Here is a 20,473-nt window from a genome sequence, read left to right as displayed (position 1 = left end):
AATTTCCCCTTAAATCGTCTGAGAATCTTGGAGGCGTGTCTTGACCTTGCACATGATGGTCGCCTAGTTTGTGGGCTCAGTGCTCTATCCCGATATATATGGCACCCAACATGACCTAAATGACATAAAAAACTTTAACAAGAATAGAACATCGGGTCTAACCTTGGCACTTCATCCGAGCACCAACTCCTTTGTTTGCTGGCATTTTTGCTACTTATACCTAATTGACCTCCAGCTACTTGGCAAATCTAAGTTGGTGGCCCCATCACTCCATCCGTTATGGAGAGGCCTGACTGGAACATCACAGCTGAATGAACACTGCAGCGAACATACAGATGTCAATGTTGGAGACAGCATAAAATGAGGTAAACACCAGTAAATGTTCAGATAGTATCAAGTATTGCCCTTAACAAGGGCACAGTGCTCACTATGACTGACCAAGGGCGTAGGTAACTACAACCCCCATAGGGAATTGATGATTAAGATATGATCTAAAGGCATCTGGATTGGCGGACATTCTGTACTCCAGAATCAGGAAGTAGGTGAGTAGTCAGGTCGGATATGTAATGACCACAGTGAGCTGCTGTGTTCTGATTGTTCCATAAGCTGGTATTGCAACAGCGCACCCAGCTGAAGTATGCTGTAACCCTGATTCGATCTAATCCACTCTCTACCCTGGGCCTTGGAGACACAATGATCCAATGACCAATCACGCTACTCCAAATGGGTTCCCTACCTTCATGCAAGTCAGAGGTGGTCGCCCATCATGGATGACAGGGTAAGGTGATCTGGGGTGTTGCCACACTCACATCTTTTGAATGCCTTTCTTGTGTGGAGTGGGTGGAGAAGGACCTCACAGCCCTTGAGGTCCAGGATAGTTACATGATGTAGGTACGCATGCACTAACTTGAATACTTAATGCTGGTATCAGTGCCTCGATTTCCGAAGGGAGAATGACACTGTTTTGGAGGAATCCCCCCTCAAAGGGATCATGATAAACCTGGTCTCAATCAAAAATAAAGCCCTGCATAAATGTCTGATGGATACAGAGATTGAAATAACATTAATGAGTCCATTAGACACATTGCTAGTTCAGCCTCTCTACGGAAATTGTGCAATTTACAATATGAACATAACAGGATATTAAGTGGGCTGGCTCAGAAGTATGTAGAGATCGCTAAAGCTGAGTAAACAGGATCCAGAAACAAGGCTGAGAAAGTATTGGCAAATTATTTGAAAATACTAACAGGACTTCTGCTATTAAGAACAGTGCTGGGGGAACACTCACATCTCCTGAACACATCCTGGAGGCATTTTAGACTTTTTACGCTGACCTATAAACACCTAGCAGATTGGTGCAGCCTGATGCATGCAGCACTTACCTGGACTCATGTATCCTCCCTCAGATCTACCAAGAGGACCTGTCTTTTCTTAATGTGACCATTGAAAGATAGGAGACTATGGCCCTCATTACGACCCTGGCGGTCAGTGATAAAGTGGCGGTAATAGCGCCAACATGCCAGTGGTAATTACCGCCAAATTATGACCATGGTGGAAAGCTCTCCGAAAGACAGCCAATGTACCACACCAACCGACAGGGCAGAAACAACAGCCACCATGGCGGTAGCCACCTACAGCCAGGTAGAATGTTCCGCCCACCATATTAAAGACACTGCAATCCGTCAACTTTTCCAGTGCGTTAGCAATGACATCAAAAACCTGGTGGAAACACTGCACAGACGTTAAAGGACACACCATTGGAGACACAGGGAACAACCATGCCACCTTGGAACTAGAACTGCATTTATTTCTGATGACATTCTACATTCTGCTCCACCACGAACACCAACGCCGGCGAAGACGATGATGGTGAGGACAGCCGCCTAGCACACAAGGGACAGGGGAGGAAAAAGAGAGTGACACACACATGGACCCCCCACACCCCCCACACACACACCATCCACACAACCAGCTGCACAAGAAAACAAGTTAATCCCCCTAAATCGGCTGAATAATGCAAGGACAAAAATAATTTACTAATGTGAGTGTAATAATATCAACACAGTATAAATATTAAATATGCCAATGCAACAGATATGTACAAATGTACAAAAAAGGGACACTGCCCAGTCCACAGTTTGCGTGGGCCACATGGCCACAGGGCAAAGTCCAAGGCCCCACTTGTCACTTGCATCAATACGGAGAGAACACTGCAGGGGCATCAATTGTCAAATAGGCAGGCACCTCAGGGGAAGGGAGGCACCTCAGCCGGATGCAGAAACAAGACCACTGCTTGTGGAGGGGGCAACATGCCCTGTGCGTGGTTCTAGGGAGTACAAGGCCACAGTCTCTCAAGTGGGTGAATACCCCACTGGTTCTGGAGGGGGCAACATGCCCTGTGCTTGGTCCTGGGGAGTGATAAGCCACAGTCTCTGAAGTGGGTGACTTGCCCACTGGTTCTGGAGGAGGCAACATGCCCTGTGCTTGGTCTTGGGGAGTGCAAGGCCACAGTCTCTCAAGTGGGTGACTTGCCCACTTGTTCTGGAGGGGGCAACATGCCCTGTGCATGGTCCTGGGGAGTGCAAGGCCACAGTCCCTCGAGTGGGTGTCTTGCTCACTGGTTCTGGAGGGGCAGCACGCACAGCAGCCCATGGAGGCAGGATCACATTGCGTCTGCTGGCGGTGACGGCTGCACTATGGTGGTGCTGGTGGTGGCAGGCTCTTGCACAGCCCTTGCACCCTTGAATGGATGCACAACCATGCTTGGTGGTGGGGGCTCCGTGACAGCTCCTAGTGCATGCTCCTGGTCCTTCTTGCCTGCTGGTGCAGGCACCTTGCCCTTCTTGGCTACTGGTGCAGGCTTCTTGCCCTTCTTGGCGGCTGGTGCAGGCTCCTTGCCCATCTTGCCTGCTGGTGCAGGCTCCTTGCTATTCTTGCCTGCTGGTGCAGGCTCCTTCCCCTTCTTGCTTGCTGGTGCAGGCTCCTTCCCCTTCAGCATATGTGGCCTGGAATCCTTTCCACCATGAGTAGGTGCAGATGGAACTGGGGCCATGGACTGTGTGGCTGAGGTGCTTGGCTGAGTTCGTGATAGCCTGGCCATACGTGCAGAATGGGGGGAGGGGTAGCTAAGAGGTCAATGGTGGATAAGAAAAGTTTCTTAGGGACATTGGGGTAGGAAGAGGGAGAAGGAATGAGAGTGAAGAATGAGGGAGTGGTTGTTGGAGGTGTCTGCTGGATTTGGGTGCAGGTGCATGGGTTATATGCCGTTGTGAGGTGGATGGCTGTTGGGTGTCTGAGTGCTTGCGTTTGTGTACTTTAGGAGGGGGGACAGACACAGTGGGAGAGGACACAGGGACATGTGCATGGATGTTGTGGAGGTGTCTGCCAGTGAGGTGTGTGTTCTGCTTGGTGTGGTGATGATGCTGGTAGTGGATGATGGTGTAGTGCATGCACATGTGAGTGTGGACGTGACTGGGAGGGAGTTGGTGGAGGGGGAGGAGGGGGAGACAGGTCAGCATTGCGTAGGCTCTCATTATTCTAATGAGACTACTGGATTTTGAGCAGCAAGATTGTCCACAGTGTGGGAGACTGAGTCTGACCCACGGTGGGTGACACCTGTCGCTCTAAATCTGAGTTTTGCTCTGGCTAACTAGCAGTGCCTCATCTCTACCAGAAGATAGGGATGATTGGGCAGCCGAGGGCATGACATATATTAGGATTCTCAGGGAAGTCGTGGTCACTCAGGTCACATCCGGTTCTCTCCTTCACAATACAGACTCATATACAAATGATAGACAGAAGCAGTATATGTTTCAATGATACGTTTAATAAAACAACTGCATCTTATATAGCAAAGCGTGAGCTGCAATAACCAGGACGACAGAACCTGACAATATTAAAATGGTGACGAGAAGAGTGAAGCATAAGAATAACGCTATCATATTGTCAGTAGGATTGATGGACTATTTCCTATCTAAATCATAATCTGAGCACAGCATGTTACGCTCTAATTCTGCCTTTCAGGTTCCCCCGGGAGGACATTGTTAGGAATGGGTTTTTTGGTTGGCAGTCAGGTTACCCCATGTCCAAGCAAGAACCCTCACTCTAGTCAGGGTAAGTCACACACAATCCAAATTATCCTGTGCCCACCCTCTGGTAGCTTGGCACTGAGCAGTCAGGCTTAACTTAGAAGGCAATGTGTAAAGCATTTGTGCAATAACTCATACAATAACACAATATAGCACAACAAAAATACACCACACAGTGTTTAGAAAAATATATAATATTTATCTGGGTATTTGCAGGTCAAAACGATAAAAGATGCAATATGATATTGTAGAGATATCACTGAAAAGTGATATGAAGTGTCTTAAGTCTTTAAAAAATAAACAAAGTCTCCTTCAAGCACAAAGTACCTGGTTTGGAGTGGAAAATCTCCGCAGAGGGCCGCAGAGGGAGAGATGCGTGGAAAAATGGTGTGTGTATCGGTTTCGCCCCTTCACACACGGACTTGCGTCGTTATTTTCCACGTGGGGAGAGGTGCGTCGTTCTCCGGGAAGAAAAATGGTGTGTGCGTCGGTTTCGCCCCTTCACACACGGACTTGCATCGTTATTTTTCACTCGGGGAAGACGTGCGTCATTTTCCGGCAAGCGGACCGTCTCCTTATGTGGGTCGCGCGATTACCAGATGTCCCAGGGTCTGTGCTTGGAATCCTAGGCTTGTTATCCGGCTGCACGTCGTTCCGGTGGGCTGTCCGTGGAATTTTCTTCCTCATGGCAGGCGTCACGTCGATTTCCTCTCTGGAAGTCGGGCGGCATTGTCCAGGCGGGCCGTGCGTCGAAGTTCCGGTCACACCGCAGGCATCGCGTCGAGCGTCATCTTTCCGGATCAGCGTGCTGTGAATTTTTCAGCGCAGAGCAAGCTGTGTGTCAACTTTTTCGGCGCACAAGGAGTACAGTTGAAAAAGAGAAGTCTTTTTGGTCCTGAGACTTCAGGGAACAGGAGGCAAGCTCTATCCAAGCCCTGGGAGAGCACTTTTGCAACAAGACAAGAGTTCAGCAAGGCAGCAGGCCAACAGCAAGTCAGCAGTCCTTTGTAGAAGGCAGTCAGGTGAGTCATTTGAGCAGCCAGGCAGTTCTTCTTGGCAGGATGCAGGTTCAGGTTCAGGTTTCTTCTCCATCAAGTGTCTGAGGTGGTAGGGCAGAGGCCCTGTTTTATACTAAAATGTGCCTTTGAAGTGGGGGAGACTTCAAAGAGTGGCCTAGGAGTGCACCAGGTCCCCTTTCAGTTCAATCCTGTCTGCCAGGGTCCCAGTAGGGGGTGTGGCAGTCCTTTGTGTGAGGGCAGGCCCTCCACCCTCCCAGCCCGGGAAGACCCATTCAAAATGCAGATGTATGCAAGTGAGGCTGAGTACCCTGTGTTTGGGGTGTGTCTGAGTGAATGCACAAGGAGCTGTCAACTAAACCTAGCCAGATGTGGATTGTAAGGCACAGAAAGATTTAACTGAAGAGAAATGCTCACTTTCTAAAAGTGGCATTTCTCAAATAGTAATATTAAATCCAACTTCACCAGTGAGCAGGATTTTGTATTACTATTCTGGCCATACTAAATATGATCTTCCTACTCCTTTCAGATCAGCAGCTATCACTTCAACAAGGTATGAGGGCAGCCCCAATGTTACCATATGAAGGGAGCAGGCCTCACAATAGTGTAAAAACAAATTTAGGAGTTTTACACTACCAGGATATATAAACTGCATGGGTACATGTCCTGCCTTTTACCCACATAGCACCCTGCTCTAGGGGTTACCTAGGGCACACATTAGGGGTGACTTATATGTAGAAAAAGGGGAGTTTCAGGCTTGGCAAGTACTTTTAAATGCCAAGTCGAAGTGGCAGTGAAACTGCACACACAGGCCTTGCAATGGCAGGCCTGAGACAAGGTTAAGGGGCTACTTAAGTGGGTGACACAACCAGTGCTGCAGGCCCACTAGTAGCATTTAATCTACAGGCCCTAGGCACATATAGTGCACTCCACTAGGGTCTTACAAGTAAATCAAATAGCCAATCATGGATAAACCAATCAACAGTACAATTTACAGAGAGAGCAAATGCACTTTAGCACTGGTTAGCAGTGTAAAAGTGCCCAGAGTTCAAAAGCCAACAACAGCAGGTCAGAAAAAATAGGAGGAAGGAGGCAAAAAGTTTAGGGATGACCCTGTAAAAAGGCCAGGTCCAACAGACATTAACCCTCAAACCTGAGCAAAGGCCTGTAGTCTGCGTTAGCATCTGTAGCGAAGCATTCAGCAATCAGCATACAGTTGTGGTTCCCTGGCTGGAATCTCCCTCTTAACGTGTAATGGGACTAGGAAGTGTTTTTATAATAACACAGCTGATGTTCTAAGAAAATGTCCCTACGTAAGGATGTGTATTTTCTAAGAATGTTGGAGGCTAAAATTCTACCACGTTCACTGGCAATGTACCAAACTGTAGCTTTTGACTGAAGCACAGAGTGATAAAGAATGTCTTGTTTGAGAACACAGTGCTGAATTGAGCAAAAACAGTTAGATGAAAATAAAACAAGACCGTAAAACTGGTTGTTGTAAAAATAACAATGTGAAGCGGAATAAAATATATCTAGGTTAAAGTGCACAGCGGCCTAATGTGTCAAACTAACCTGCATGGAGATATTTCTAAAATGGCTACACAACACCCTCCCCTTGTCGGTTGAAAGTGGTTCAAAGCCAAAACTAAACCTCATAGCTAAAAGATCAACCTAAGACATATATAAAAACTATGTAAATCTGGACAAGTTAAAAGGACACACAAGCATACTAAATGGCAATTTAAAACATGAGCATGTGACATTATAATCAAATCAAAAGGACATGTCAATTTAGAAAAGTTCCAAACTAGGTATGAGTCATGGAGAACAAGAGATCTTCCACTTTGGCAGAATTCAAAGCCGGAAAGTCCTCTCCAAAAAGGATCAACGAGCAAGTGTGTTCCATAGCCCCAGCGTCAACCAAGGCGGCATCCCATGGAGTGCCCATTGATGAGTTGTCGACAACTCCCTCCAGGAAGGGTAACCCATAATTAGCTTCACGCAGCAAACGCAACCTTAATGCGCATGTCTGGTAATGAACCCTCAGCGAGAACATCAACAGATCAGCATCTACTGCAGGCAAGCGCTGCTGTGAAAGACAGATTTCCAGTGCATGTGCGAAAGAGCACAAGAGGCACTGGAACACGGGCTGCACACAATACAAAACCAGTCCGAATGACAAAGACCAGTCACACTCCAATTGCTCGAGGAGTATTGCTCCAAAGTACTGCATCAATCGCTCACGACACAGCTGCGCTGATGGGAGCGCCGTCATTTCTCCTCTTTGTGGCGGGACAGCCATTGTGTATGAACAATAGTAACAGCAGGATGCCAGCTAATAAAAACAAAGTTATCGGAAATCCCCCAAAAATACTACCGAAAATTGAGTGGATAGCTGAAGGTATCAAACCGAATATGGAGGAGAAGGTGTGAACGAAACCAGAACCAACAGCTTTGAAAAAATGTGCGATTCCAGTTGTACTGGACGCATTAAATATTCGGCCCACGAGTTCACCAAAGTGTCTAGGAAAATTCGTATTTAACAGGGACTGTACTTCTGCTGATGACCTTGCTACTTGAAGTGCGTAGGTGTAAGGGCCACATGCTTTTGAAACAATAACTTAACTTGTCAAAATTCAGGTTTGAAGTAGCAATGTAAGGCCAAATATCAGCTACCTCCCTAAATTTAGTGGGGGAAACAGTACGTTCCCACAGCATGTAAGGACCTTAGAGACCGAAACAACGTAAACTATTCCGGACTGCATGCCACAACAGCCTTCACTATTGAGAAGGACGTAGCTGCCATTTGAAAGCACCTGGAGCGTTGGTCTAATCAAGGGGACTGAACCTCCCTTCAGATAACAAGCCAAGCTTGCAGCAGAGGCGATACACGCCCCATGCAAAGACATCTGTTTACAAACCATTGAATGGCTGACTGAAGTCTCGCATTCACTACCGCTAAGAAAGACTTCTTTCATGCCATTGAAGCATTTGTATGAGAAGGGAAGCTCCCACTCCTCATTGATGTAACTATCTCCCAACTTTTCATATCTGCATACCGGAATGTTTTTTAAACAGGAGGTGAATTGAAGTGAAGAGATAGACAGATTAATAATCCTATGTATTAACCACTCAGCAGATGGTATTTCGGCCACAGTAAAAGGCAACTTTTCTAATTTCTCTATATTAAGCATGACATAAGTTGCTTCCTTCTTAGCCATTAGTTGTTGTTGTTGCATTAAATTAAAGGAAGAAAATATCTCTCTTGCACTGACGTGCTGCCATGGAACGCGACCCGCCTTCAATGTTTGAAGCGTCCAACCCAACTGCATAATAGACCTGATCTGACTCTGTCCATCGTATAAAGAAGACATATCTGAGTCTATAATGTCTATAGCAGAAGAGAAAATGTTGTTTATGGTGTATATCCGGTCGGACAAGGTGTTAATCCCATTATCCACAACGGCTAATGCCTTTTTTTAGATTTTCATGATCTTTTTGCCTTAAACGGGCAGCAGCATCTTGTTGGGAAAGTTTCCAAATTTCATTGTATACTGCATATAAGAAACACTTCCTACGTGGTGTTCTGGGGCCTGACAAGAAATCTTGTAAGTCAGTGGAGTTAGACAGGAGACTGAGGTGTTCTCTAACTGGGTGTAGTGAGGATCATTTTAGCCACTGATGGCATAATTTTCCCACACTATGGGGGTTATTCTAACTTTGGAGGAGTGTTAATCCGTCCCAAAAGTGACGGTAAAGTGACGGATATACCACCAGCCGTATTACGAGTTCCATAGGATATAATGGACTCGTAATATGGCTGGTGGTAAATCCGTCACTTTTCCGTCACTTTTGGGACGGATTAACACCTCCTCCAAAGTTAGAATAACCCCCTATATGTTGTAATTATACCCGCATGCTCTGGTGATATATAGCGAGGGTCTGGCCTACTCGTCTTGAAACCCCCGAGAAGTTAAGAAAACGTTGGTGACATCCTTTGGTATCTATTGGCCACAATAACCACCCACCAGGACCTGTCAGTGAGGCATTAAATGTACCATTCTGGACACACTCATCAAGCTCATTTTCAGTTGCATTTGTGTATTTTTGCCATTTATAAAACTTTGCAGGGGCAGGTATCGGAGTTTGGCAATGTTCCCTTTGCGTGTAATCAAAAACAGTTTTTGGACTGCTGGCTCTATGTATGAAATGGTGCCCATAATAATTATAGCAAAACATATCACCATAATTTTCTTCACATTGGTAAACATCTTTGTTTTCAAAGACAGTATGATATTGCAATTCGGTCATCATAGAATCAACTATTTTCACATCTCAATCATCAGAAACAATGCCTGGTATTACTATATCATTCATTGATAATTTAAACACATATGGTATTTGAATAACTTCCGTGGGACGATATATATCAAACATTACTTTGTCCCAAACAATCCCATCAGGAATTGGCACTGTGGAAATGTTCACAAAGGATAAGTCTCTTCGGACTTTATCTGATGAAAAATGTGGTTTCAAAACCTCCTCCACCAGTGCAACTGTCGATCTTTCAGGTAAAAAATGACCATGTATTAACAAGAAAAAGGTAATGACAAAACCAATCCATAGTAGAAAGGCTAAGACAGTCAAAGAGAGCCATAGATAGTTCCATGGAAAAATAAAATAAGTTTCTTTAAGCCAGTTTGTTAGCTTATGTCTACTTGAGAAATCTGCTGTCGAAGAGGCTAATGAGTCTGAAAAATCATCGTTGAAGTCGGCAAAATAACCAGAGGCAGTTTGTGCAAATGGTAGAGCCGTTGTCAGTGGTGGAGTTGGTGTTTCCTGCTGTGGCACACTATAGAGAGCAACATCCGTTTGGCTTGAAGTCGAGTTGACTTGGTCAAATGTTTCTAAATTAGTTGACGTTAGTGGAACTAATGCAAGATCATCTTCCACCCTCCCCATGCTCAGAGAGGTGTCGGTGTTGGTGTAAACAACTTGTAGAGGAACTTCTTTGTCAGTAGTGAGAGGTATCCGGGAACTACTGGATGTTCCTCTTGGTCGACTGTGTAGGATTGGCCACATGATGTAGTTTGACATTGTCAATGGAGACAAAACGATTTTCTTTGACACCTGCCAACGGTGGTAGAATAACAGTTCTGGTACTGTGTATCCCTAGTACAGGGACTGGTGCTCGATAAGAAGGGCCAAATTCCTTTTTCTCTGTGACTTTTTCACGTACAAGATCCCCAACTCTGGGAATCCAGCCGGTAGATGTTACAGGCACATCCTTAATTCCTGTGGAGGCGGCAATTTTTGAAGAATTATCATCACGGAACTGTTGCAATTCCTATAAGACAGTGACACGTTCATTTACGCCAAAAGGTGTTTCTGCTGCCTCCACGCCAGGACCATCAAGATTCGGAACACACATTTGAGTTCCGAAAAGGCACTCATATAAAGTACGACCCCCCAGGGACCTTCTAGGCAGATTATTTAGTGCTCTCTGGACTCCATACAGATTGTTAAGCCAACTACGACCTGTACCTAAGACTCTGGCTGTTAAGGATTGCTTTAAATCGCGGTTTAATTGCTCCACAACACTATTTCCCTCAGGATGAAATTGAGACGAGTACTGGAGTTGGACCCCCAACAAAGCCATGGAGTCCCTGAATGCCCTTGAGGCGAAAGCAGGCCCTGGTCCGAATGGAAAGCCGCAACTGGATATGTATCGATAAAGACTCGCAAATCTTTAATAACAGTCCAAGCGTCAGCCGAGCATTGTGGCCATACCCATATAAATCTGGAGCATGAATCAAAAGCGACTAGAATGTACTTGTATGCACTATCAGGTGTTAAGGGACCACAGTGGTCCACGTACATACATTGTAAGGGTTTGTTTGAAATTAAGAGGGGTGTCTAGGGCGGGCGCTTGGCAGTGGAAACTTTAATTTGTTGACAGATGTCACAGCAAAGGACATACTACTTAGTCTCTTTGTAGAGACCTGGCCACCAATAACGGGCCTGCAAGATCGAAATTGTAGCCGCCACACCAGCATGGGCAGATGCCACCCCTTCATGCGCTGTTTTAATCAATTGTGATCTTATGTCTTTGTTGGGGATGTCTCATACACCTACGCCTGGTATCTTAACCTCAGCTTTCAGCATACCTCCAATACAATAGTGATATTTGTTAGGAAATCCAGGAATGCATTAGATTGTTGCATTTGGGCTGCCAGCCCCTTGATGCCATTCACAATGGTTGACTGCCCTACAGAGATGGATCTCAGGAGGTCAATAGCCTCCTCACTGAGGGCAGCAGGGCTCACTGGGGCAGGGGCCTGAGGTGCCTGGGGCAAAGGAGATGCCCACCCTCCTGGGTGAGCGGGCACGGACAACTCGATGAGGGGCTGCTGGAGGGGGTGCTGGTAATGCGGGTGGTGGCTGTACCTGTAGCTGTGGTGGTCACAGAAGTGTCCACCACAACCAGGGAGCTTCCATCGGAGGAGGTATCTGTGTCTGAATTGTCCCCTCCAGTCACCGCCGTGGTGCTCCCCTTGCCCTCTGTCCCACTGGTGCAATCAGCATCGGTGGACTCTGCCTCCTGGGTCCTGTGGGATGCAGCTACCTCCGTCACCAGTGCCTCTGCTCCTTCGGCAGATGATGCTAATGCACATAAGGACAATATGATAAAACAAGAAAGGGAGGGAGAGAGAAAAAGGATACACTGGGTCAATAGCTGCACCAACACCACAGTTGGCGTACACATCACCCTTACACACAGGGAACAGGCCTACACACAGGCCTATCACCACCAATGATATTGCTAGCCACCAAGGCATGAGGAGGAGCACACACTGCCAACTGCAGTACACCCGGGACCATGCAGCCCTGACCAGTAGTGGATGCTTACAAGCTAGGTAGGCAGGTTTATCCCTTCAGAACCCTAGCCACCAGAGGACCTATGCTATGTCAGACCTGGCCTAGGGGCACGCACTGACACACATCCACCACCAGGATACCACCCCACCAGCGGTAAGTTGTAATGATACCAACTGTACTCACCCCCTTGTGGGTGCTGTGATGCCCTCAAGCACCCATCCAGCTCTGGATAGGCCACCGCCAATATGTGGGCCATGGGGGGGGGGTCAAGGTTTGACGGGCACCCCTTCCTCGTTGGGAAGCCATCCCCTGCTAGGCCTCCACCGTCTTCCATGCCCAGTGTCTCAGGTCCTCCCACTGTTTCCGACAGTGGGTACTCCACCTTCCATAGACCCTCAGGGTCCGCATCTATTTGGCAATGGCACACCATCTACCCTTCCTTTGATAGGCACTGACCTGCAGAGGCAATACACACAGGAAAACACCGTTAGACAAACAGTCCAGCCTGTTACACATATGGCCCACCATACCCGTTTCCATCACCATTGGCACACACATAGCCCAACTGTCAGGAATCCCCAAGGTGTCTCCTCTGTTATCTGTCAGCATCCCCAGGGATTAGGGTTAAATCATATCTCTGTTCTTGGTTAAACCTTCATGTTTCTAAGTAAACATAATGTGCTGTGTTACACAGTTGGTTTTGTCAATGCTTGTTTTACCAATGCTTGTTTGCTAATGTGAGCAGGTGCTTCTAATTGGGTGTGGTGTAGGCATGTGCTTCTGATTGGGTGTGGTGACTTATCCACATGGGGAAACTCAACTGCTTTCCTGATTGGCTATAAATAGCAGAGTGAAGCATGCCTCCCTGCTTGGCTTTGTTTTGCTTCCTGATCTCAGCATCTGATTTGGCAGTCCAGCCCTTGCTCTCATCCTCATATTCAGGACTTTTGAGGCAATTCTTTTCTTCATTCCTGTACCAGCTGACACCAGGCATTCCTCCAGCATTCCGGAAAAGACTGCAGCTAAGTGACAAGTATTCTCCAGGGAGTTTGTTCTTTTAGCGCAGCGCTTTTCTAGAACAGCTGGTGTATTTCAGACCTCGTATTTTGGCAGAGTGCTTATCTTGAAGAGACAAATGCATTTGTGAACATTCTACATTATTATTGTAGTTACTTGCCTAAATGTGCTTCAGGAAATCTGCTTGAGCTCAAGTACTACAAAAAGTGACAGTGCAATTTTAAAAGAGCATTTACGTGACTTCTCTTTCTCTAATACCATAACTCTCAGATTTATATTGTGTCATTCATGCCTGTGTTTCAGGTTTGAGGAATTTGCTTTTGAAGGGTTTTTTTACACACAGAGTGAAACCAAACCAAACTGTGCCACCCTAACTGTTTAAACCCAGAGTGGACATTTGTATTTCTTGGATTGTTTTTGTTCCTTTTAGTTTAACCATATGCATGCAGGAAAGTTATACGTGATATAATTAATGCCCTTGTTTGTCTTTCTTGTGCCTGATAAGTGCAACCACATTTCTAATTGTAGTGTGCAACAGTGAATCTCCGTGAAGACAGCCCTAGTGTGCAGTACTTATTGTTATAGTACTCAGTTTGGGTTTTTGGTAATGCAGTGTTAGTAATTGTGCCAACAGTTATTATTATCCAAGAAAAGTGCTGGAGCATCCCAGTGTTCTTCTACCACTCCCATGCCCATATCAGAAAGAGATATTCAGTTTCAAGGAAGTTGAGTGCACTAACTCTACTATCACTCTGTCAACAACGACCTGCCCCCGAAGATACAGGGTGCCTAGCTGGACGGGCAAGATATGGCAGTGTTTTGTCTCCTTCTCTTCCACTCCCCCTTTCCTTTTGGCTCACCTACCGGGGTTTCAGTGTCCACCAGGAAGTGCCGAGAGGTGTTCCAGGAGGTCGGGGGCATACCATCGCCCCTGCAGACATCCTGCTTTTCAGGTGAGTGGCCCCTGTCTTGACACCAGCACACAGCGTGTACACCGCAAAGAAGACACCCACCCCCTCACATGGAGGCCTTCACATACACACCATGCATTCATGCCACATGCATCGTGCCCACAGTGTACTCACCTGTTGGTCTGGAGGCCCATACAGCAGTCTGTACTGGGGTAGGACCCCATCCACCAGTCTCTCCACCTCCTCCGAAGTGGAGGCTAGGACCATTTCCCCAGTCACACGGGCCATGGTAGTTTCCAGACACAGGTCACAGCAGCACATGCAGTGTAGGTCCTTTCCTATGGAAGGTCAGGTAGCAAGTGAGGAATATGATAGAAAATGGGGGTCACAACCACGGCGGTGCATACAGGCACCGCCGGCATAGATCACCTTTGGTCACTGTGCCCCATAGGGGCCAATATTTACCAATGAGAAAGTGCCCGGTGGTTCCCGACTGCCTGACGCTATGGCACACAACATCAGCAGAATTATCTTATTTCCACCTGTCCCTCCATACAGGACAGGTGGACGCCATATCAGGGGGGGCAGCCCTATGGATTCATGCTGCATCACAGGAGAATACTGCATATACTGGACAATTCACACTGACCCATTACAAGTTTACTGATTGAACACTACTGTTGTGGCGCCACTGTTCAGTTTGCGACAGCCTCCTCACTCTTGTGTCCCTTAGATACCTACCTTTGCGGTTGAAAAGGAGATGGAGACATAAAACCTTGTACAGACCCCTGGTGGACTTGGCAACATTGGAGGACAGGCCCATTATCCTCACCTACAGACTTGACAGGGCCACAATCACAGAGCTGTGTGCCCAATTGGAGCCTGACTTGATATCTGCTATCCATCACCCCACTGGGATCCCCCTTCTTGTGCAAGTGCTATCTATACTCCATCTCCTGCCAACTGGTTCTTTCCAAGTGACAGTGGGCTTGGCAGCAGGAATGTCACAGCCAATGTTTTCAATAGTGCTGTCCTGCTAAAACACATGTGCAGCTACATTGTTTTCCCCCAGGTTGAGGATTTGGCCACAGTGAAGGCAGAGTTTTATGCAATGGGACATATTGCCAACATAATTGGGGCGATTGATGGTACACATATTACATTTGTCCCCCCCTGCCAGAATGAACAGGTGTACAGGAATCGTAAGAGTTTCCACTCCATGAATGTTCAAATGGTGTGCTTGGCGGACCAATACATCTCCCATGTCAATGCTAAGTATCCCGACTCAGTGCATGATGCCTTTGTCCTAAGGAATAGCAGCATTCCAAATGTGATGGGCCAACTATAGAGGCACAGGGTGTGGCTAATAGGGGAGCCCTGGTTCCCACCCAGTTCGTGTTGGTGTATGAGTATGGTGTGGGCCATATAGGATGGTGTGTGGCTAAATGTTGTCCCTCAATATTTGCAGGTGACTCTGGTTACCCAAACCTATCATGGCTGCTGACCCTTGTGAGGAATGCCAGGATAAGGGTAGGAGAACTTTATATTGAGGCACATGGGCGAACCAGAAGGATCATTGAAAGGACCTTTGGCCTCCTGAAGGCCAGGTTCAGGTGCCTCCATCTAACAGGTGGATCCCTGTGCTACTCACCCAAGAAGGTCTGCCAGATAGTAGTGGCATGCTGCATGTTGCACAATCTGGCCCACAGATGCCATGTCCCTTTTTTGCAGGAGGAGGAGACTGGAGATTCCCGTGTGGCAGCAGAAGACCCTGTGGACAGTGAGGATGATGAGGCAGAGGATGAGGACAACAGAACATCAGTTATAGAATAATACTTCCAATGGCACACAGGTAAGATAGTGTAACTTTACATTTCAATGACTTTGGTTGTAATCTGTGTGTCAATGGCATGCTGATATTTCACACTTCTATGCCCACTTACTGTTCCCTCGGGCAATTCATTTCACAGATGTTGGTGACTTGACATATACTCCTGGTGTGATCACAATAGCCAGATACAGATCATTAATCTATGCTCATTCTATGTACAATTAATTTGCAATGTTTGCACCTGTTTCAGATAATACCTGTTTGATATAAATGGTATACTCCAAATGGATTGTTTTCAAAGGGTCTTTATTGAAGTGCTGACATATAGGGGGCAAGTGCAATGGGATGGGGTGATGATGGAGGAAAGTCCAGGGTATTGTTCCAGTCTGTTTGTAGCAGAGGTGCATTGTCCAAGGGGACATAGGAAGGGGAGCGATGGCAGTTCAAGGTGGACAGAGTGACGGAGTGGGACACGAGGGTGACAATCAGGAGAGTCTCATTTCCTGGCGGGGGTCTTGGCAAGTGTCTCTGGCTTCTGTCTGGATCACAGGGAATGTTTGCGGGGTGGTTCAACTTCTGCAGGGAGGGGTGCTGGAGGCCTGTGAGTCCTTTGGGGGGGGCTCCTGGCCACGAGTGGCAGCAGAAGTGGAAGGCTGTTCAGACGTCTGGCTAGTGTCAGCGGCCCACTGGTGTGAGACTGCCTCCCTCATAATGTTGGCCATGTCAGCCAGCACCCCTGCTATGGAGATCAGGGTGTAGTTAATGTCCTGCAAGTCCTCCCTCATCCCTTGGTACTGTCCCTCCTGCAACTGCCTGTTCTCCTGCACGTTGTCCAGGATCTGAACCATCGTGTCCTGGGAATGTTGATAGGCTCCCAGGATCTCGGAGAGTGCCTCCTGGAGAATCGGTTCCCTGGGCCTGTCCTCCCCCGGCACACAGCACTCCTCCCAGTTTCCCTGTTGGCCTGTGCCTCTGTCCCCTGAACCGTGTACCCACTACCACTGACCCCAGGTCCCTGATTGTCTTGTGTGCGAGGTGTGGCCTGGGGTCCCTGTAGAGGTGGGCACACTGCTGATTGACATGTCCTGGGGACAGAGGTGTGGGTACGCTGTGTGGGTGCTGTGGTGTTGGAACCTGAAGGGGGAGGCTCTGTGGTGGTGTGTGACGGGGCTTGGGTAACCAGCTGTCCAGTGGTTTCTGATAGGCCAGGTAGGTCGTCCAGATCCTGAAGACCAGAGTTACTGTCATCACTGTGGGTCTCTTCTGTTGGGGGACTGTGTACTGCTGGCACCTCCTCTCCGGTGACATTGGCTGGGGTACCTCTGGGGATGTAAATTGTGTGTTATGGTTAATGTGTCTGACATATTGTACATCCGTGGCTTCCCCTGTATGGTTGCATTTGCCTGGCTAGCTTTCAGTTGTGTATGTTGGTGTATGGTGGGATTGTTAGTTCTCTATGGTGTGCATGCTTTAGTGATGAGTGTCCATGCAGGGCTGTGAGAGGTGTCCATGCATTGGTACAGCATGCAGGGCTTTGCATTGGGATGAGTGAGATGTGAAGGTGGAGACACCGCCAGTCCTCTGGATAGCGAGCTGGTGTCTTGCTGCTATGGAACGTACCATCCCCTGTAGGTCGTTCATCTCTTCCTGATGTCATCCCTAGTTCTAGGGTGATGTCCCACGGCAATAACCCTGTCCACGATTCTCCACCATTGCTCCATCTTCCTAGCTATAGATATCTGCTGCACTTGTGCTCCAAATAGCTGTGGCTCTACCCTGACAATTTCCTCCACCATGACCCTTAGGTCCTCCTCTGTGGAACGGGGGTGTCTTTGTGGTGACATGGGTGTAATGTGAGGTGTGTTGGTGAGGGTGTGTTGGATAATGTGTTGGGGTATGTTATGTGCAGTGAGTGTTGTATAGGTGTGAGTAGTTCTTGGTGTCTCTCTGTTTGCAATGATTTGTATTCGTAAGGGGTTGTGGGTAATGTGGGTGTGTGTTTTATAGTGGTGTGAGTGTGGGGTGTGTATGGGTGTCAGGTGTGTGTTGTTTGAATTGTCCAATGTGGTGTTTTGTATGTGGGTGTCCATTCTGAGTGCGGCAGTATGTACCGGCAATGGTTTACCGCCGTTGAATGTCTGCCGGGGTGATTCGTGGGTCATAATGTGGTGGGCGTTGTTCTGTTGGTGTAACAGTGTGGGTTTTGATACCGCTAGTTTATCACTGACCTCTGGTCTGGTGGATTTGTGTGTGTGGCTTAATTCTGTCGGATTGGTGTGTATATGTCATAACATGGTGAACGGATATCTGTCGCCGCGGCAGTAAATTGGCACCCGTCAGTGTGGCGGTAAGTGGGATTTACCGCCTATGTCATAATGAGGGCCTATGTCCGCTATTCACTGCATCAAGGCTGGTTAAGCCCCAGCTCCTGATGGGTACTTGTCCAGATTTTACCCAAAAATATTCTGACCTGTTAGTTGATCCCTTAAATCTGTTTTTCATAGCTATGCAGCCTTAGGCTACGTCACAGGTTTGGCCTCAGAGACTGCAATAGTAGCTATTCGAAAGGAGGAGAAAGACACTTTGGATATTAGTAACTTCACACCGATTTGACTAATTAACATTGATTGTAAACTTAATGCTAAATTCTTCACATAGAGGCTATAGAATGTTATACTAAAACGTATTGCTCCCTTCCAGGCTGGTTTCCTGAAAGGCAGGCTTTCTGCCGACAACATTAGAGTATCTTGTCACGCTCTCAACTAGGTGCGTAATGCTAAATCTCCAAAAACTGCGTTAGCTCTTGACATGGAAAAACCCTTTGACAAGGTCTCTTGGACCTACTTGGCGGCTGACTTGCACAAATACTAATTAGAAGAGTAATTGATTTGCATAGCAATGGTGCTATATTCAAATCCGAATCCAGTGGCAAAAGTGAGAGTCAACGGTTGTCTATCTAGACCCTTTTTGCTAGTGCAGAGCACATGACAGGGATTTCCTTCATTCTGTTCTTGATAGTGATTGAACCACTCCTGTCTTCCCTTAAATTCAACAAAAATATTAGGTGTCTTCATTTCCGATCAGCCAGACATTTAGTAGCTGCATATGCCGATGATGTGCAAATATTCATGTATGAAGCAGATTTGGCCATTCCTCTCATTATGTTTGAGCTAGAGAGATTCTCCTGGGTATCAGGCTACTTCCTTAATAGAACAAAGGCCTTCCCACTAAACGTGCACTGCACATCATCAATATTGGGCAACTCAGTCCTGAAATGGCAACCTGAGGCCTTAAAGTATCTTGGCATATGGTTCAGTAAAGACCTGAATGCATTCCTAAGAATCAACAAAAACAGAAATGTGTCCACAATGAAAGACCTACTAAACACATGGCCCCTCAAACACATTACGTGGTTGGGCCGGACAAACACGATTAAAATGATGAGATCTCCACTTGTCAATTTCCTTACAAGCATGCTCCCCATCTCCTTCTTCAACTCCCTTTCTAAGTCTGTGAATAAAAAAATATGAGTTCTTTTGGAAGGGTAAGAGGGCCAGAATCTCAGGAAATACATTGAAGCTGAATAAAAATGGGTGGCCTCAGCCCTCCTGATTTCCCCAGATACCAACAAGCTTTTATGGTGGTCCAGGGGTCATAGTGGTTTAAGGAAGCAGACAAACAATCTCCCCTATAGTACAGAATGAGCCTTAGGTGGTTCACCCCCACCTCTCAGCTCTACCCTCTCTACTTTTTGTCTCACTAAACTACCCTTGATTCACTCCAAACCCATACCACTAGATATGATTTCTGTATTACTACGAATAGATAAATTGTTAAATAATCACCCATCTGACTCAACTCTAACCCCCTTATGGCAGAATCACAAGATTAAATTAGAGGGAAGGACTGTTTTCTGGAAGCTGTAGGTAAACAAGGGCATAACTACAATAAGAGATTTAGGTAATGTCCTCAATCCCACCCCCTTTGCTGCCCTAGGTGTACATTATGCTCTCCCAACACAGAATGTTATAGCTTCTTGAGACTTAGGAGTGTCATCAGAAAACTACCAAGACCTTACACTCCTGCTCTTCCAGGGCTGCTGGGCAATTTTTGGAAGCTAGGTCACTTGACATCGTGCCTCTCTAAATTGCTTGAACCTTCCAGGAATCACTTACCTAAGGCTACTACATATACCAATGGTACATGCCTCCCACTTCTTAGAAGCAACTTGGAATAGAATTTGGCACTCCACTTTTAGGGCAAAAATCACCCCAGCACTAGCTCAATCCAGATTGTGGGCTATACATAAAACATACTGCACACTATCCAAATTACATAAATTAGGCCTCACAATAGAGGACAGCTGATGGCAATGTGGGGAGAATGTGGGCTCCCTCGATCATATGCTCCTATCCTGTAAAATGCAACAGCATCTTTGCCCAGAATACAGCATACAAATGGGGATATTTTTGAGATACAGTTTACAACAGACTTCTTGACAGTATCATTAGGAATTGCTGCCAATCCAAAGACCTTTGAACTCCCTGAACATGACCTATTATTATTAGACCTGCTGTTGACATTGGGCGTCAAGACAATGTTTTTAGATTGGAAATCAACATCGAGGTAACCTTTAGAAAATGGTAGAAAACGCTTTGCAACACTAGAAGTGCAGATAATTTATTGCACAAAATTTACACGGAACATCCAGCGACAGACTGCAAATATAGA

This window comes from Pleurodeles waltl, chromosome 7 (assembly GCF_031143425.1).
Source record: "Pleurodeles waltl isolate 20211129_DDA chromosome 7, aPleWal1.hap1.20221129, whole genome shotgun sequence".
Classification (NCBI taxonomy): Eukaryota; Metazoa; Chordata; class Amphibia; order Caudata; family Salamandridae; genus Pleurodeles; species Pleurodeles waltl.
Note: the sequence above shows the minus strand (reverse complement) of the source record.